Source organism: Ixodes scapularis, unplaced genomic scaffold (assembly GCF_016920785.2).
Source record: "Ixodes scapularis isolate PalLabHiFi unplaced genomic scaffold, ASM1692078v2 PGA_scaffold1__304_contigs__length_218370807, whole genome shotgun sequence".
NCBI classification, from domain to species: domain Eukaryota; kingdom Metazoa; phylum Arthropoda; class Arachnida; order Ixodida; family Ixodidae; genus Ixodes; species Ixodes scapularis.
Window position 1 is genome coordinate 57,700,627 of NW_024609846.1, and position 16,595 is coordinate 57,717,221.

Consider the following 16,595-nt stretch of genomic DNA (forward strand, 5'->3'; position numbering starts at 1 on the left):
TCAATTAATTAATTCAAGGCTAGATGGCGCAAGCTACCGCGTGGTATAAAGGCAATAGCCGATATTCATCCATCCGTGTTCCCGCCACTGCCACCGCTGGCTTCGCCGGTTCGATTCTCTGCGAGCAAACTTCTGGGACAGTTTGAATAGCTTGAACTGGTTTGAACTTTGAGTTACTTTGCATTTGGTTAAGCTGCGTCCAGCAGCGTCCACAACAGTGACTGCTGACTGATAAAGCGGACAACCGAACGTCCCCTGGACGGCGGGACTCAGAACCGAAAGTAACCACCTTTTTGATAACCATTGTGCAAGTGCTTATTTCCTTGAACACAAGCTGACGTAAGCTGGTATCCTGCCGTTCTTTTCGTTTCAAAAGTAACAAGAGGGTGGAAAATGAAGTTTGTGCAAACGACAGCGACAACGGAGCGAAAGAGGTTTCAAACAGTACTACCCAACGGTTTCAGTAAACTTTGCGTGGACACAAAGTCAGAGTCGGGTGGCACTGAAACCCGGTCGTCCAGCTTAAGTGAAGGTCCTTTGAGCTTGGCAAGCGAGCTAGCGACATGGGCTAGGTCATTATTGCGACGGTGTGCCCAGTACTTTCTTTGCGATTTTGGAAATTCTTCGTGAAATTTCGGCAGATGCTAGTGAGAGGTCTGGTCCCACTTGGAGACATGGCTGTATTTGATTTGCTGCTGAAAATGTCAGTCTACACAGGTATGCACAATGGCAATGAGGGCAGGAGAACTTTTCGATAACCTTGTTTGTAAACAGTTGCAGCTCGCACTACTTTTTCAACAAAAATGGTTGCTATTAGTCGACAACTGCCCCGTCACCAGTCTTGGGCAGTAACTAGCTACTAGTAACGCGTTACCGGTAACTAGTTACTTTTCCCGTAACTTTTACCTGTAACGCGTTACTCTTTAATACTGGTAACTTGTAACTGCAGCAATGTTACTTTTTTATTGAGTAACTGTAACTGCTTAGGCCGTTTCAGTTACTTTTCTTTTTACTATATAAATTGGAACCCACAGTCGCGGACATGGGAAAATTGCCATCTTGAAGTATTTTTTTTTCAAACTCCTCGCTGAGAAAAAAAAAATAAGAAGCGTGGCCACGCATTAAATAAACCAAAAATTGCCTGGTTTAGCCCACGACCTAGAATGTACGACGGACAAGTCAGCACGAAACCGGGAGATAAAGGAAGCGCGCCCGCGATGGTAAGGGCGGCAAACAATGTCTGTTTCACCGACTTTGGCTCACTCTTCTCTCGTGGGGACCATCTGCGGGTGTCGGTGGTCGTGCGATATCTCCGAGTATTCCGTCTGGGCTTTGTCTGGGATATGTCCGTGCTGTTGTTTTTACACCCAGCCGTTCGCCGTTTCCTCATCCCAATCAGGTTTCAAGGAAACCGTCCCCATATTGTGCAGAAAGCCGGCGCTTGTTTAACTTAGTCATTCTTTTCGGAGCCGTTCGAGGGAACACGACTTCCACAGTTGGCGTTTCCGTACACTCGTAAAGCACCAGAAGCTAATTGTCTCCTTTCCCCTTTTATATTTTGGAAGCTGTTTACACTTGTTATGTTTAGGCTTGATTCCGAGTATATCCCACAGGCACGTAGCCAGGGGGGGGGGGGGGGGGGACATTGGGCCCGGCTTCCTCCCCGAAGTTTTCCATTTTGCTGGGGCCTCCTCTCCCCCCTCCCCACCCCCCGAAACAAATTCCTGGCTACGTGCCTGATATCCCAAAAAGCGGATTATGTGACCATCTGTGTCCTCATTCGTTTCGGAGTGAAAGCTAAACCAAAACGTTCATTGACGCGGGCCGATGACAATTTTGAAAAACGGCTGATTCTAAGTTATAACAATTATTGCAAATAAATTATGCACGTCAAAATGCTGAAACGGCGAATGACGCAAAAAAGACACTCCCTTCAGGTTAAAATTTTTCCAATCTCTCATTTTACTTTCAAAATAATACTGTTTTGGTTTGTGATTCCTTGTGTCCAATTTTTTTTTTGCTATAACGAGAAAGTAACGGCGTTACTGTTTTTGCAGAAACTGTAACTGTAACACGTTACTTTTTGAAACCGGTAACTGTAACTGTAACAGAGCTACTCCCCCCCCCCCCCCTAGGTAACTGTAACTGTAACACTGTTACTTTTTACTGGTAACGTGCCTATGACTGCCCGTCACACCTGCAAATCTTTGGCAAAGGGCTGAATATTGCCTGTTTAACAAGTTTAGGTATTTTTTTCATTTAGTATTGTGTTGTTTTGTTTGCAGGCAAAGAACTCCTAAGCATCGTGTCCTAAGCACGAAGTGCTGGTACGAATCTCAGCTCTCGAAAGATGAGATTCGGTGTTTACTTTTATTTTATCCTTTAAAAACATAGAATTTATTCATGAGCATTTTCCACCTCCTCAATATGGGAATAATGTTTTTTTTGTTATATCTTGTTTTCATGCAGTCATCGGTTGTGGGCATTTCTTCTAAAGCCTTTTCCTAATTATGTGTTCCAGACAGGTTTTTAAACTTTTTATAGCTCTGTTTTCACTTTTGCAACTCGAACATTTATAGCTGCTCGGCATGAGAATGCGGAGAGCTCAAACTCCTCTGAAACGCCCTTGCGGTTGGAGTAGGATGTGAAAGTTTGAGAACATTTAGTAAAATAATAATAAAAGGCAAATTTTGGTATGAAGCGAGTCCACTATAAAACTGTAAGATGACATTTTAGGTTTTGTGGCATTCATTTCAATGAGAAAGTTTGTCAGCAGGAAAGATAATCATGCTTTTTTTCATGATGACAAGCTTTCTCCACCAAAATTAGTGCCACATGCATTCCCGGTGCTATCTTTTATGTACCGCAAATTAATCTTAAGATGGATGTCAGCTCATAGGGAATTTTTTTTCTTTATTATCTTTTGATCCATGTAATGTCGTGTTCTCGAACTTTTGCACCCTACTCCAATCGCCAGGCCTCCATTCCACCAGAGTGGGAGCTCCCCGTGGTGTCTAGTTTATTTTTACGGTAGAGACACACTGTTGAGTTTTCTCCCTCCTTTAATTATGTTAGCTTCATGAACCCAATTTACAGGCCTTGAAGCTTTTTCGAAAGCGTGACATTTTTTCATAATTGCTCACCTTTCTTTTTTTATTTTTGTTTAAAGAAAAATAATTGTAACTGCATAGTCTAGCAATATTGTTGCTGCTCGTGTACACTTCCATGGTTCAAATTTGGAGAGTCAATAAATGTATTTATAAACATGTACCAAACTCTTTTCTTTTCACAGCAGGGGTAGACTGCAATTAATCACCTGGGAATCATGGTGTAAGGCGCAAAAAAAACAACGGACACAAGAGAGAAAACAGACATACAGGCGCCACTAACAACTATATTTGAAAAGTGCAGAAAGAAGGGAATATATACATGCCATCTTCATCACGTTCACGCATGCTCTTAGCGATGTGATATTTGCGTCATCTAACACATGGCTAAGCGCATGCGTGGACGTGATGAAGATGACAATGCATGTATTCCTTTCTTTCTGCACTTTTCAAATATAGCTGTGAGTGGCGCCTTTATGTCTGTTTTCTCTCGTGTCCGTTGTTTTTTTGCGCCTTGCACCATGATTTCCAACGTTCACCAACTACAAGTTCTTCTACAATTAATCACCTGTATGGATGCTTGTTTGTGCTGTGCTAAATCTGGTGATAGTCGTATTCCATACTTTTCACCAAAAAAACACTTTTTCTTTATTTAGTGGTGTGTCGAGTGGCATTATGGCTAAGCCGACTAAATGAATTTCTATGATTATGTTTATATTCCGAACAAGTGTCTTTCTATATTTATGCTTACAGCTGTTGTCACGAAGAAGCTTTGTTATGGTGTAGTGTTCAATATTTTAAATTATTATGCCTCTCACAGAAACAGACTGTTCAATTACTGGGACAACCAGTATGTGACCAAACAGATTTGACAGGTTTGGGAGAATGATAAACATAGATCAAATTTGGTTTGCTTGCTTATTATTCTCTGCTTAGACCTCACTTGAACCCTTGGATGAAGAGTGCAAAGATATTACAATAATAAATTAAAAGGCCACTTCGAGCAGAATCCTTTTCTGACATGTATGTACAGACGTGAAAAGATTCAACGAAGCCACAGGATCGTGCGGCCTCGAGGTACTCGCGCACTTTATGACGGCAGCGAAAAGAACTGGCATCGATGGCTGCCGCAGCTAGCTGTGAAATTAGCTGCTGTCAGCATCCGGTTATATGACCTGCTCTAACGCCCTGCTACCATACTAACGATCATTCGCCTAGAGCGACACTCTCTACACTGCGTCTCGATAAGGCTGGTTATCTGTATCGAATAAGCTGATCGTGTATACTTAGAATTGCGGGACGCAACAGAGTGTTTTGCCTTTTTGTTTTAGCTTGAGTTCCATCTAATGAAGCACAATAAGCTTCTTGGATTCACATCACGACAACCACATTGAACCAAAAGCATGCATCGTTACAAAAAAAGTTCTCGAAAAGCGCATTGTCTGTTCAGCTGACTAAATATTGCAATGTCAGTGTACAGTGCACCACTTTAGGCAAACGACTGTCAGTACGGCAGCAGGGCAGGCTATATAACTGGATGTTGATAGTCGCTAATCTCAATGTGCCAGCACTTGGAGGGGGTAGTTTCCTACGCCACTGGCATGACGCACAGACGTAGCCCGAGGCCGCACGCTACTGTGGCTTTGTTGGCTTTTTTCACGACTTTACCAGCAAAAAGCGCAGCGAGCAATGCAATTGCTTTCATGGAAAAATGTTCAGAGGGACTGTCCAGAGCCATGGAGACAAACCATACATGTCTGTTATATTTAGTCTTTATTGGTGTAGAAGATTGAAATGTTTAAGTTAATCTGCTGTCTTGAAAAGACTTAATAGTGATCGTGCCTCACATTTTTGTACTCATCGCAAAGCATCTTATGAGTAAACAATACTCAATAATAGGGTGTCATATCATTGCTGTGTAGAATTGTTTTGGCTCACCGTACACTGTTTCAAGGAACGTTAATGCTTGTGAAACAGGAGAGAATGTTACTGCACTGGTGAAATGTCTGCAATGTTTGGAGGAACAGTTCTGAACCATTAAGGCAAATATATACTGTGTGTCGGGCACATCTGAACTAAGGCTACTTCAGACACTTTATGTGACTGTATTGCAGGGCTTGCACCTTGGTAAGACTACTGAGTTACCGTACGTGACAGGTGCTGCCATGTTAATTCACTGTCTCTCGGCAACAGCCCTGACAATGCAGTCAAACACAACTGTCTGAACCAGTCCTTTACAGTACATATTTGTCTTCATGGTTCAGAACGCTCCTCCGAACATTTTGCATACATTTCGCTGTAGCCGGTGACAGGTCAAGAATGAAGTGGAAGCTCCTCCCACCTCATCCTCTTTAGTAGAGCGAACGCTGGAAAGGAGGCGACCTCCTCTCCAGCGTTTGCTCTGCTCAAGTGGAAAGAGGTGGGACGAGCTTCCACTTCATTCTTGACCTGTCATCGACTATAGCGTGGTAATAACACGTTTCACGAATTTTAATATAACGTTTACCAGGACATTATTTTAATGTTTTGTAAACATTATATTTATGTTGTAATAACGGTGCGTAAAGGATTTATTTATGTTTTACAAGTGTTATTACAATTTTTACAGTAATGTAACGTTAATGTTTTCCAGATATTATATCTACGTTGCAAAATTGTTTTACAAGTGTTCAAATAACGTTTGTCAAAACGTGATAAGAATGTTCTGCCAAACGTTCAAATAGCTTTATACAGGCTGACATTAAGAACATTCCTCGAACGTTTTGGACAAACATAAAAATAATGTTATCCTAATGTTTTCGTGTACCTGGGAAGGGAGGAACGCTCTTGACACATATGCTCCTTCAGAAAGGGAGAAACTTTCGTCCCTGAAGCAGGGGAGCAAAAGTTCCTCCGTCGCCTGCATCTCATTATGGCGGCGACGAATCGAGCAAATCGAGGTCAATAAGGCTTAACGAGAACACTAAGTCTATTGTACGGAGCGTACGGAGCGAGAGGAGCAGCAAATAAAAATGTAACACGAGCTTTCCGCGAACTGTATTTATTTACGAGGTGGGCTTCCCCCTGCAGGTAAAGAAACTTACGTTTCGAAGAGAGCATGCAGTCACTCAGTCTTCTCAGCACAGCGATGCTAAACGGAGACAACCGGCACCCAGTTCGCGCACTTTATGTTTTACCTTTGCTATTCCTCGAGCCATAATTACTTCGTCAACCGTTGCGTCAACCGCACATCACGGAGGAGTGGTAAACCATTTGCCCGCAAAACCAAAAGCCGTCTCAAAAAAAGCAAATCCAAAGCGACCTCTTGGCGTATCTCAGCCAGGGGGGTAAAGGTGGGTGAGGAGGAGTGGCAAATCCTGCGCGCCGACATCCTGGGTCCCGAGTGAAAGATCGCGAAAGAGAGCGACAGAACACGAGAGAAAGAAACCAATGTTGCCAGATGAAGGACGACAGTCGCAATGGCAATCGCGAAGACTGAAAACTCTCAGCACTATAAACAGTGATAATTTAACGTTGCAAACTAAATTCTGAGTTATTCTAAGGTTTATAAAAAGCAGCTTACTCATTACGCTGCATTAACTTCCCTTCTGTAGAAATCTCGAAAATCTGATAGTTGCCCGGTTTCGTATTTCCGGATGCGGCCACTCGCGCCCGGAAATACGAAACTAAACCAAATACCGGCTTCGGTTATTTGGTTTAGTTTAGTGTTGACGGGAGGCCGTACATCTGCGTGTTATGTAAAAAGAAAGCTTCGAAAGGAACGCGAATATCTTTCCACCGGTAAGTTCGTGGATTGTTGAAGTTCATGACACTGCTCTGTGGGACCCCGAGAGGTCTGCCTGCGTACTCCGCCGCTTGCGGCAGCCAGAATGCATGGAAAAATGGCGGACCTTTTCCTCTAGATTTAGTATAAATGATCTCTATGATCTCAGCACGGTAACACGAAATTATGGCGTAGCCGCGTAGCGTACAAGGATGTTGAATCGCTTGCCACCAGATGGCAGGGTCAAGCAGAGTAATCGCAAGTAGCTAGGCTAAGTGGCGCTAGATACCGCCCAATTCAAGTTATACAAAAATATTTTAATTTCCTCGCACTACGCGTTTGTTATCTTCGGGTGCCTGTATGAAACACACATGTAGACACATTACGCATAGCATCAGGTGAGCATACATTGAAGCGCATACACATGCATCGCACATACAATCATCACTACAACAGCACACTCACCCGATCACTACACTCGAGCTCTGCGTTTCCGTCTTTTATACTGGTCGTTTTGAACGTACGGAATTTTTCGGTGACTCCCTAAGCAATAAAAAATATTCCCAGCATGTTGATTTTTTTCAGCAATGTCGTACATCTGAGAGTATTTTGAATGGCTCAGGGGATGAATCTCTTATTAAAAAGAAAACGCTCGATCATGCCGTAATTATTTGAAAGCCAATAAATCGAGCCGCTCCAATGTGATTCCAATCCATGAGTTTGTTTCCCCGCACGGCACTCCGTAGCCAGTATTTCTATTGTAGTGTTTGTTTTTCCATTTATCCTATTCGCGCACGATTGCAATTGTCCTCGATTATTAATATTTGTAGAGCGGATATTCACTCAGCTGGAAGTGATGCTTCACGGGCAGAGAAATCGCTTTTCGATCAACTTGAATGCAGTGAAACTTGACTGCAGTCAAGTTTGAAACTTGACTGCATTCAAACTTGACTTGCGGCAGGTCTTAAGTGTACGGAGCTACGCCGTGGCGAGCTCGAAAATTTTCTAGCGCTCATCCCAGCGCGCCACTTGGAGGGCAGTTTCTCCAGGAACCGTAGTATATTTAAACAGTAAAATAAAGGATAGCGTTCTTTTTTTCTCGATTTTACATTTTTTTTTTTTTTAATGCTAAACTTTTATTGTAAGTATACGTCCCTTTCGTCATAATTTCGTACTGTTCAGTCTTTTCCCCAGAGCGCAATCGCTCTCGGGGACCGACAGTCACATTGGCCACTGTACGATAGGAGCTTACCGTCCAGACCAACGTTCCAACATGACTATCCGCACGTCGATCGACAGCACCTAATCCCTCAAGTGGTCTTAAACTCTTTGATGTAAAGCGGAATGTCATCCTGCGACACCCCGCCCCCTCCGATCACGGCCCTATCAGAGGCATTAATGCCCGACAGTTTACGTCATCTCATCTTGTTGTTACACTACTGATACGCGAACACACGGTCGCATTGGCGATAATTCGTCTTCTGTTCACACGCACAACACTGCCATCACGATGTTGCTGACACGCAGAAATACAGAACCACGTTGAACGCCGGTTGGCACTCGGCACGGGAAAACAGAACCGAACTCAGCACGGAAGGCACCCAGGCAGCCGGCAGGAAAACCTGCCTGCCTTGGACGCAGTTCCTGCGATTTCCATAACGTCGAAAACGTCGACACAGTTCAGCGGGGTTTCGCTACTGTAGTTCCGCGCGGGCCCCGCAATCCAGAGACGGGAGAGACGGCCATCTTACACAGTGTACGTAGCGCTGTTGGCACTAGGGGTGTCGCGAACTTTTGTCGAACCAGAATTTTTGGTCGAACTTTCGGGGTTCGACTGGGACGAACCGGTCCGACGAACCTTCGAAGTTTTCGCCAGATTCGACCGGTTCGACTTTGTGGACAGTGTGGCCAGCCCTTATTACAAGCATGTTTAGGTTTGGAGAATTTTTTTTTATGCAAAGGGTTATTTTATTATGTAAACAGCTGTAATTAAAAGAAACTAATTGTAATCACTGAAGAAATTAATAACTTGATTTTTAGTACTGTATTAACTGAAATAGCCAATCAGCGCTGCACTTAATTCATCTCTTATCCATAACCATCCAATCCGAAACCAACTGGCCAGCCTGTCGCGCATGCGCACACGAGTCGAACCTCAATACGAGGTTCGTCGAAGTTTCCACTAAAAGTTCGAAAAAGTCGAACCTGGTCGAGCTCGAACCGCGGCCGATTCGCGACACCCCTAGCTGGCACTGCTCCGGAACTTCGCTGTTTCTAGCGGCTCCGTTTACTCGTTTGATAAATTTAGTGGTAAAAACGTCAATGCAACCGAAATGTTCTGCGCGTTTGGACTAGAAGACGGAATTACAGGCGGACTTCGCTGCCGCTGAACCTCAATCAACTCAACAACCTTTATTGAACAACGTGCGGGACATGCTCGGGAAACGAAACCGAAAGAAGATGTGTCGGGAGGGCGAAAGCTTTTTCCCGTCTGCCTGGAGAAGGAGGAAAACGTGTCGTTCCTCCCTGTTTCTCGTGTCCGCTTGGGGGCGCGTCAGTAGAAGGAAAGAAGACGCGCCGTTGCTACTTTTTTCCTCCATTTTTTCTTAGAGTGCTGGACCTGGGTACCTCGGAAACGGCAGCTTTCCGCTTTGACTGGGCTATCCCCTTAGAGCCTGATGCTTCGCCCCCAGTGAGCGACAACACTATTACGGTCCTGGGGCTCCTTTGTGCAACCGTGTACCGATCGATTGACAGGCTAGAGATCCCATTTGCCCGATGCTGACCCGCCTCAACGAAATGTAGACATCTTCAAACCTGACTGACATCCTCTGCAATAGCAACAGTCCACCTCGTCGTCATCTTGCATGTGTATACTCATCGCATTATCATGTTCATTACACGCGGCACCGCGGGCCTCCATAATACGGGCTGTTGCCTTCCTGCGGTGCCACTGCTCTCCAGAGCCGAATAAAGACATTACATTACATTACATTAGAAACGATCGAAACTACGCAGTTTGCTCCGGTTTGGAGCGCGCGTTCGTTTATTCCACTGTTGGATATGGACTTGTCGAAAACCTCACTCACGCCAAGTTTCCAGTCACCAAGAGTTACCCCTTTTTACTCTAGCGACGCTGAAACATTTAAATTAGTCGAGTTGCATTTTTAGAGCTGACGACCACCGTTAGAACTGTTTCGCGGCGTGTGGTTGGCCCCAAGATGGTAGCCAACTCAAACCAATGTATGGTCAAACTCTCCCAATATACGGCTCTGGTGTGCGCTAGCCCACTCGGCCACCGATCCCAATTTTTTTTCTTTATTTTCATACATTATTCCTTCCCAGATGATAAACTTTTCGTGAAATCAATGGCCGAGTGGGCTAGCGCCAACTACAGTTAGCACACACCTGCTCGGAGCACGTGGAGCGAAAGCTCGCGCTGCAGAACCCAGGGATTCTCGGTTATATATGGACAAATATAAGGAGCGCGTTACCAACCTACGTTACCTTAATATAAAAGGTACGGAATACCGTTCCTGTTACTGATAAAAGTAAGGCACGGTGCTTTTGCGTTACTTTTTTAAATTATTAATTAAGACGTTTTACCGTTGTGACGGCACAGGTATGCGTAAGCTCCATATTGCAAGAAACATTATGTCCATGCAGAAACTGAACATAATTCCTTTATATTTTTTACGGTTTCACCTAAATACTCACGAAATAAAACCGCCAAGAAAAATGAAAGATACTAAGACATTTACATAACTTGGCGCCTAAGACACGAACAAAATGAAAGTGTAATTTTTTTAAGTCTTGGAAAGAAGTGACGAATACCTAATTACGTTACTCGTTACTTCAAATAAGTAATGTAATACGTTGCCAATTACTGTAATAAAAAAATAACGTGTACGTTGCTACGTTACCGAAAAACGTAACGCCGTCAAAACTTCGAAACAAAGTGAAGATGGAAAAAAACGTAGAACAGAGTACTATATAGAAAGAAAACATTAAAACAATGTGTGGAGTTAATCCCGGAAGTTCACAGGACGTGAATCGAACAGATGCAGTTTCTTCTAACTTATATCCTCGGTGAAAAGTGCCTGCTTGGAGGAAATAAAAGCGTCGAGGAAGTACATGTTACAAGCCCTTCAGTAAGGTTGTTCCCATCCGTTACATGGGGTGGAAAGCAGCTGTCTTTATCTTTGTGATGGGCTATCTCGCATATTTCTCTATCGTGTTTTTTGATTAGTTGTTCGGTTAGTGCCAGGTTGCAACATGATCGCCCAAAATGTATTTCGCCCCTGCCGTGAGTTTACCGGTGGAACAACTTTAATCTTCTGACTCTCATTTGTGTTGCCAAGCGTGGAAGGTCATATAACCGATAAGGTCGTGCTATAGACGAACGTCCTCCTTTCTTAACAGTTATAAATAAATCGCAGAGCAGTCTTTTGAGCGTTTTTTAATATGGTAGCGCATTCTACAGCGAAGCTGTATATGGCTACGGTTCCATGGATTTTTTATATGCGTCAACAAAAACTCGCAGTGTCCTCTCTTTTTCGCCGTTCCAAGCGCTTGCGTGCCTATAGTTTCCTTCCGCTTTCCCGGGGTGGCTGTCCCGTCGTGCGTGTCTACTTTCCACCGGGTGGAGGTCCTGTCGCGCGTGTCTAGTTTTCTCGAGCTCCACGGGGCGGGGATAGCCGTCATCGCGAATGTATATACAAAAACAGAAAGGCAAGTTGCCGTTCTCCATTTTCAATAGGTGACCGGCGTTTGGCAGCAGCCGCAAAGCACTCTGGGTATTATTCACTTCGGGTTCGTATAGCTTAATGCGGCCGACGCAGCATCATGACGGCTATAGCAGCGTGTGCGGGTGTTGAACCCGCTTAGTTCGAACCCCCTCCCTCTGCTGCCGGGTTACTTACGAATTTCTGAGTACCTGAAGTTACTTCTGAGGATAAGTTGGAATCGGTACGCAGAGGCATCCAGAACGGCTACGAAAGCGCGGAGCGAGTGCGACCGGTGGCGAGCCCAGATCTTCGCATGAAAACTCAGACTAGGTTAGCTATCTTGTTTTCCTTTCGAGCGAGCGCTCTTTATTGCCTTTCATTATTGATTGTTACGTTAGATCACATCACCAACTTTTATAGGTGTGAATGTACGCCATAGGATGCGGCTAGCTGAAATGTGAGATCGGAGCTTTGGCATAGTTCTCTCGCGCGACTGAAAAGACACTTCCGTTCAAAAATTCTTTCCGACGACATCAGATTAAGCAAGAACCCTTGGTTTTAAACATGCTGCTTTTTTCTTCTTTTTTTTGTATTTCAATCAGGTTGTCCACTGTGTGCCATGTCTCTACCCCCGCACGTTTTATTTTTTTATCATGTTGAGTGAGAAAGCATGCATAAACATACACCGAGTTTGATGTGGGCTACGCAGGGTCGCACGACTACTTTATTATCCGTCAGGAAGTAGCATCTGCCAGCTTACTTTTGTTTATTTATAACTAGCTGAGGATCAGGTTTATGTGGTTGATACCCGGTGGTCAAATTTCAATGAGTGCTCTTAAGGTATTTCAGATTTGAAAAGCGACCAAGCTATAAATCTTGAGAGCCCATACACAGGAAGGCACCCCAGAGCACCTGCTGTCAATAAAACGGTCTGTAGACGAAACGTCGCGCGATGAAAATGATTGCCTGCGAAGATCGCAAGCAATCTGAAGCCTGCGAGATCGCATCCCGCGTTCTTGCTGATGCCTTGTACGATAAGCCGTGCTCAACCCTTCGCGGATTAATCCATACCTTTTTTCTGGGTGTCGAGAGTCTCTGTTCGAAATCATCATTTCACGCGGCTCTAACCCGAAGAAAGAGAGAACACGCTGTGATGACCTGTGACAAAATGGACCGTGCATAAACAGGCACCGACGCTTGGCTGTTGCAGGTTACTTTGCATCGTCACTTGCTTAACAGCGACGACTCATCACTGCTTCTGTTCTTCCTTCTACGGAAACCGGAACATCTTGTGCCCTTTATGGCTCGCGTTAGAACAACGTACCGCGGAGCAGTGAACCACCGCGAAAACAGCACGGCCACCACGCCTAGTAGGGCTCTCGATGCAGCTGGACGAACCGTGACCGGCACCGGACGAACCGGAAGCTTGAATTCAACGTGACGCCTCGTCTCAGATGACGAAACTTCCGGCTCAAATGCCCAGTAACCTATTTCACTTCTCTTCTCTCGTCGCTATGGGAGGCCGAGCAACGCGCCTACGAAGAGCAACGGCGGGAACGGCAACGAGAATGTCAGAGGCAAACAGCACCGATGAAGGTCGTGCATAGATGTGTCCTTACCTTTGTTCAAAAGTCTGTGTCACGTCTCTGTCGTGTGCTGAACAGCTTCGCTGGTCGTGCACATTCACAGAGTGAAATGACTTATGATTTTTTTAGATGATCTATCCCATGCTGCGTCTCCGTATTCTAGGATGGGGGAAGAACTAGACTTTTGTAGGCTAATGATTTATTCATCGGGTTGCTGTGACGCAGGTTCCTATGGAGAAACCACCATTTTCTCGATTTTTTTCACTACTTCGATATTATGTTAATCACGTGTCACGAAAAATCTGATTGTGACACCGAGGCCCCTTTCCCCTACGTCATAAAAGGAACCTCTTTTATGACGTAGGGGAAAGAAAGCGGCATTTTCTTGTCGGTAACTGTTATGTGGTATTACTTGGAAGTGTTAAGGACCTCTTGTCAATTCATACACTATGATGATCAGTTGGTTGGGAAGATATACCCTAAAAAGTAGTCGCTAACAGAAATACTGGGATACGAGGCAAGGACAGGTCAGGTATTGATACTGAAATAGATATGTATAAAATGATGGCGATACATGTCATAAATACATTGGAAAAATATAAAGGAATTTGAAAGTACAAATACAGGAACAAACTTTGTCGGAGGCAGAAATAATTTTTCGAAGCTCTTTGAGATGTCAACTATCGTATTACCGCTAAGAAGTTCCTATTTATAACACAGAAATGAAATGCCCTTTGTCTACACACTTAACCTTTTTATATGGTAGCAGTAAAAAAAAACACAAAAAACAACTAAATATTAGATTGCTCTGTTAAACTCAATTGCATTTGAAGAGGAGTGACTTTTCATAGAGTTTATGGGTCAGCCGCTGTCGATTTGGGCAAAGCGTCATGTAAGCGAACAAAATTAAACTTCCACGGGTGCCGACGAACACAGGTTTGTAATAAAATTAACGAAGTCCACTTTCACGCGGGAAAGCTTTGAAGCTTCCAAATGTAATTTAATTAGTCTTATATATATATAAAATCCTCGTCTTGTAAGTGGTAATGAGTAGGCTTTGTTCATAAAATTAGCAATTTAAATGAAAAAAAAATGTTTTCTAAAAAATAAATAAAAAGAAATGCGTACTACTGTAAACCGTTCCCGTGACGTAAATAATTTTTTTCTGCATACTATTGGCATTTTGCTTTTAACATGGAGCCGTGGGAATCAAGCGGGTCTCCGCTAAGTTATAGATTTTTCATGCATTGGTATTCACCAAGCACTATTATTCGCGAGAATGACAAAGAAGTGATATAATAATCGCGTATTAATGATCTGAAATAGAGTTTTAACGAAAAAATAAACATGCAAGGGACAACATAACCTCACCTTTGAAAGATTTGGTTGTGTTGTCCTTGTCTTACATGTTTATTATTTCTTCAATCCTGACACACACCAGCATGTTCTTCGTTCATCGAGAGTTTTCATGTCGCACGCTAATGGACCCTCATTCAATGGAATAGCGCCAGTTGACCAAAAAGCAGGTAATGCAATTTTGACCAGTGTCAATATTAACAAGGTATTTATGGTAGGTTGCAACGAAAATAGACAAATCAAATTAAGGCGAGGCGGGCATATATAAAATTGACCACCACGAATGGCATTGAGAACAACCACACACAATACAGGTCAACTCTAAATAGGCAATTTACACCTAGACACCGGTAAAATGTAATTTGAGAGGCATATGTTCAATGAGGTGTGGTAAAGTTGCCTGAGGTACAAATGTAATAAAACTGGCTGCAGAAACCACTATTATTGGTTGCCTCTGAATTGCGATAGCATTTGTCATGAGACTCATGACGCAGCTCAACGGAAATACGACGACGAAAATTTCAAGCAGACTTTTTATTTTATGAATGGTTTACCAGGCAATCATTGACGTCAGCGCGACTGCAGCGCGCCACTTTTAATTTGAGTGACTGCTTCGTCTCTGTATAATCGTTTAATCTTCTTTCTATGTGTAATCGTTTAACGTCGAAGCTGTTTCACCACCATCATTGACCACGTACCAACTAGCTCAACCCAAGCCGATAATTGCATCGTAGCTTGGCCGCAAATGTGAATGTGCGCGTACTGCCGCTACAGGTATGCGCGGCGTGGGTTTATCTGCTTGATAGGACGACGTCAAAGAAGACTTCTAGGACGACCTCTAGGAGGACCTTTTGGGCGGTCTCAAGGACGACCTCTAAGACGAGCTGAAGGACCTGGTCAAAAGGGACGTCACAGAGAGCGTATACAACTACCTCTAGGACGACCTCTAGAACGATCTCAAGGATGACCTCTAAGACAACCTCAAGGACGACGTCAAGCACGACGCTCTAGAGGATGTTACCAAAGACGACGTCTAGAAGGACCTCTAGGACGACCTCTAAGGCAATCTCAAGGACGACCTCTCGGACGACCTCAGGAACAACGCCTAGGACGACCTTCAGGCGATCTGAAGACGACGTCGAGGACGACGTCCGCATACGCGCGGCTCCTGCGTTTGCGAACGTCCTCCGCATGTGCGCGTGCGTTAAAAAACAAAGAGAGCAAAGTGTTGTTAAATGCGAACTGAAACAGTTCGCGTTTCTCATAACATCTTAAATTATATAAACCAGCTATACCCAACGCAATTTTTATTGCAGAGCAAAAGGTTGTCGTAATTGCTCAAAGACAATGGCAATTCGTGAGTTTTTTTTTTTTTATTTAGTACAAGTGTTACCCGTGTTGGAAGTACATGCCGTCTTTCGCTCATAACAGGAAAGAAATAAAAAAATAATTCCACTCAGTAAACTAAATCCGCCATGTAATCTGTATATGTTGTCGTAGGATCCCATGTAGTCGCGGACGGCGCCTGCGGAAAGCAAAACTTATTAGAACAGATTTCCGATATTAAAAGAAGTCGAGTGAATGACCTGCGTCCTAAATATGATATTTTGTTTTACAAATTTTAGTCTCTATTGCTGTATATTAAACACTCACTCTATCTTAAGGTCTTACCTCGTCGCTGACCTCCAGTGTCGCTCCGATAGGACAGTCGAGAACGCCGGTGTTCTACAGAATTCTTAAAACTAGATATACTCTCACAAACTAACTCTGACAGCTCGAATACAGTGGGTAAAGCTGAGCTCTGAATTCATTGAGCTTGTGGTTATATATTTATGAAGTGCAAGAATATAGAACGCCCAATGTTGGCGCACAAGACTAAGGTAACGCTTTCTGTTTGCAGCAGGATCGCAAGTACAGTGGCCATTTATATCAATGTGAACCCGGAATTGTCAAGTGCTCAGTACTAGCGGTGTCATGAAGCGTCAACACTGGTGTGTTTGGCGCCTTTGGTTCTGCCTTCGTGGGTTTGGTTCGCAAAGCGCACATGTATTCGCAG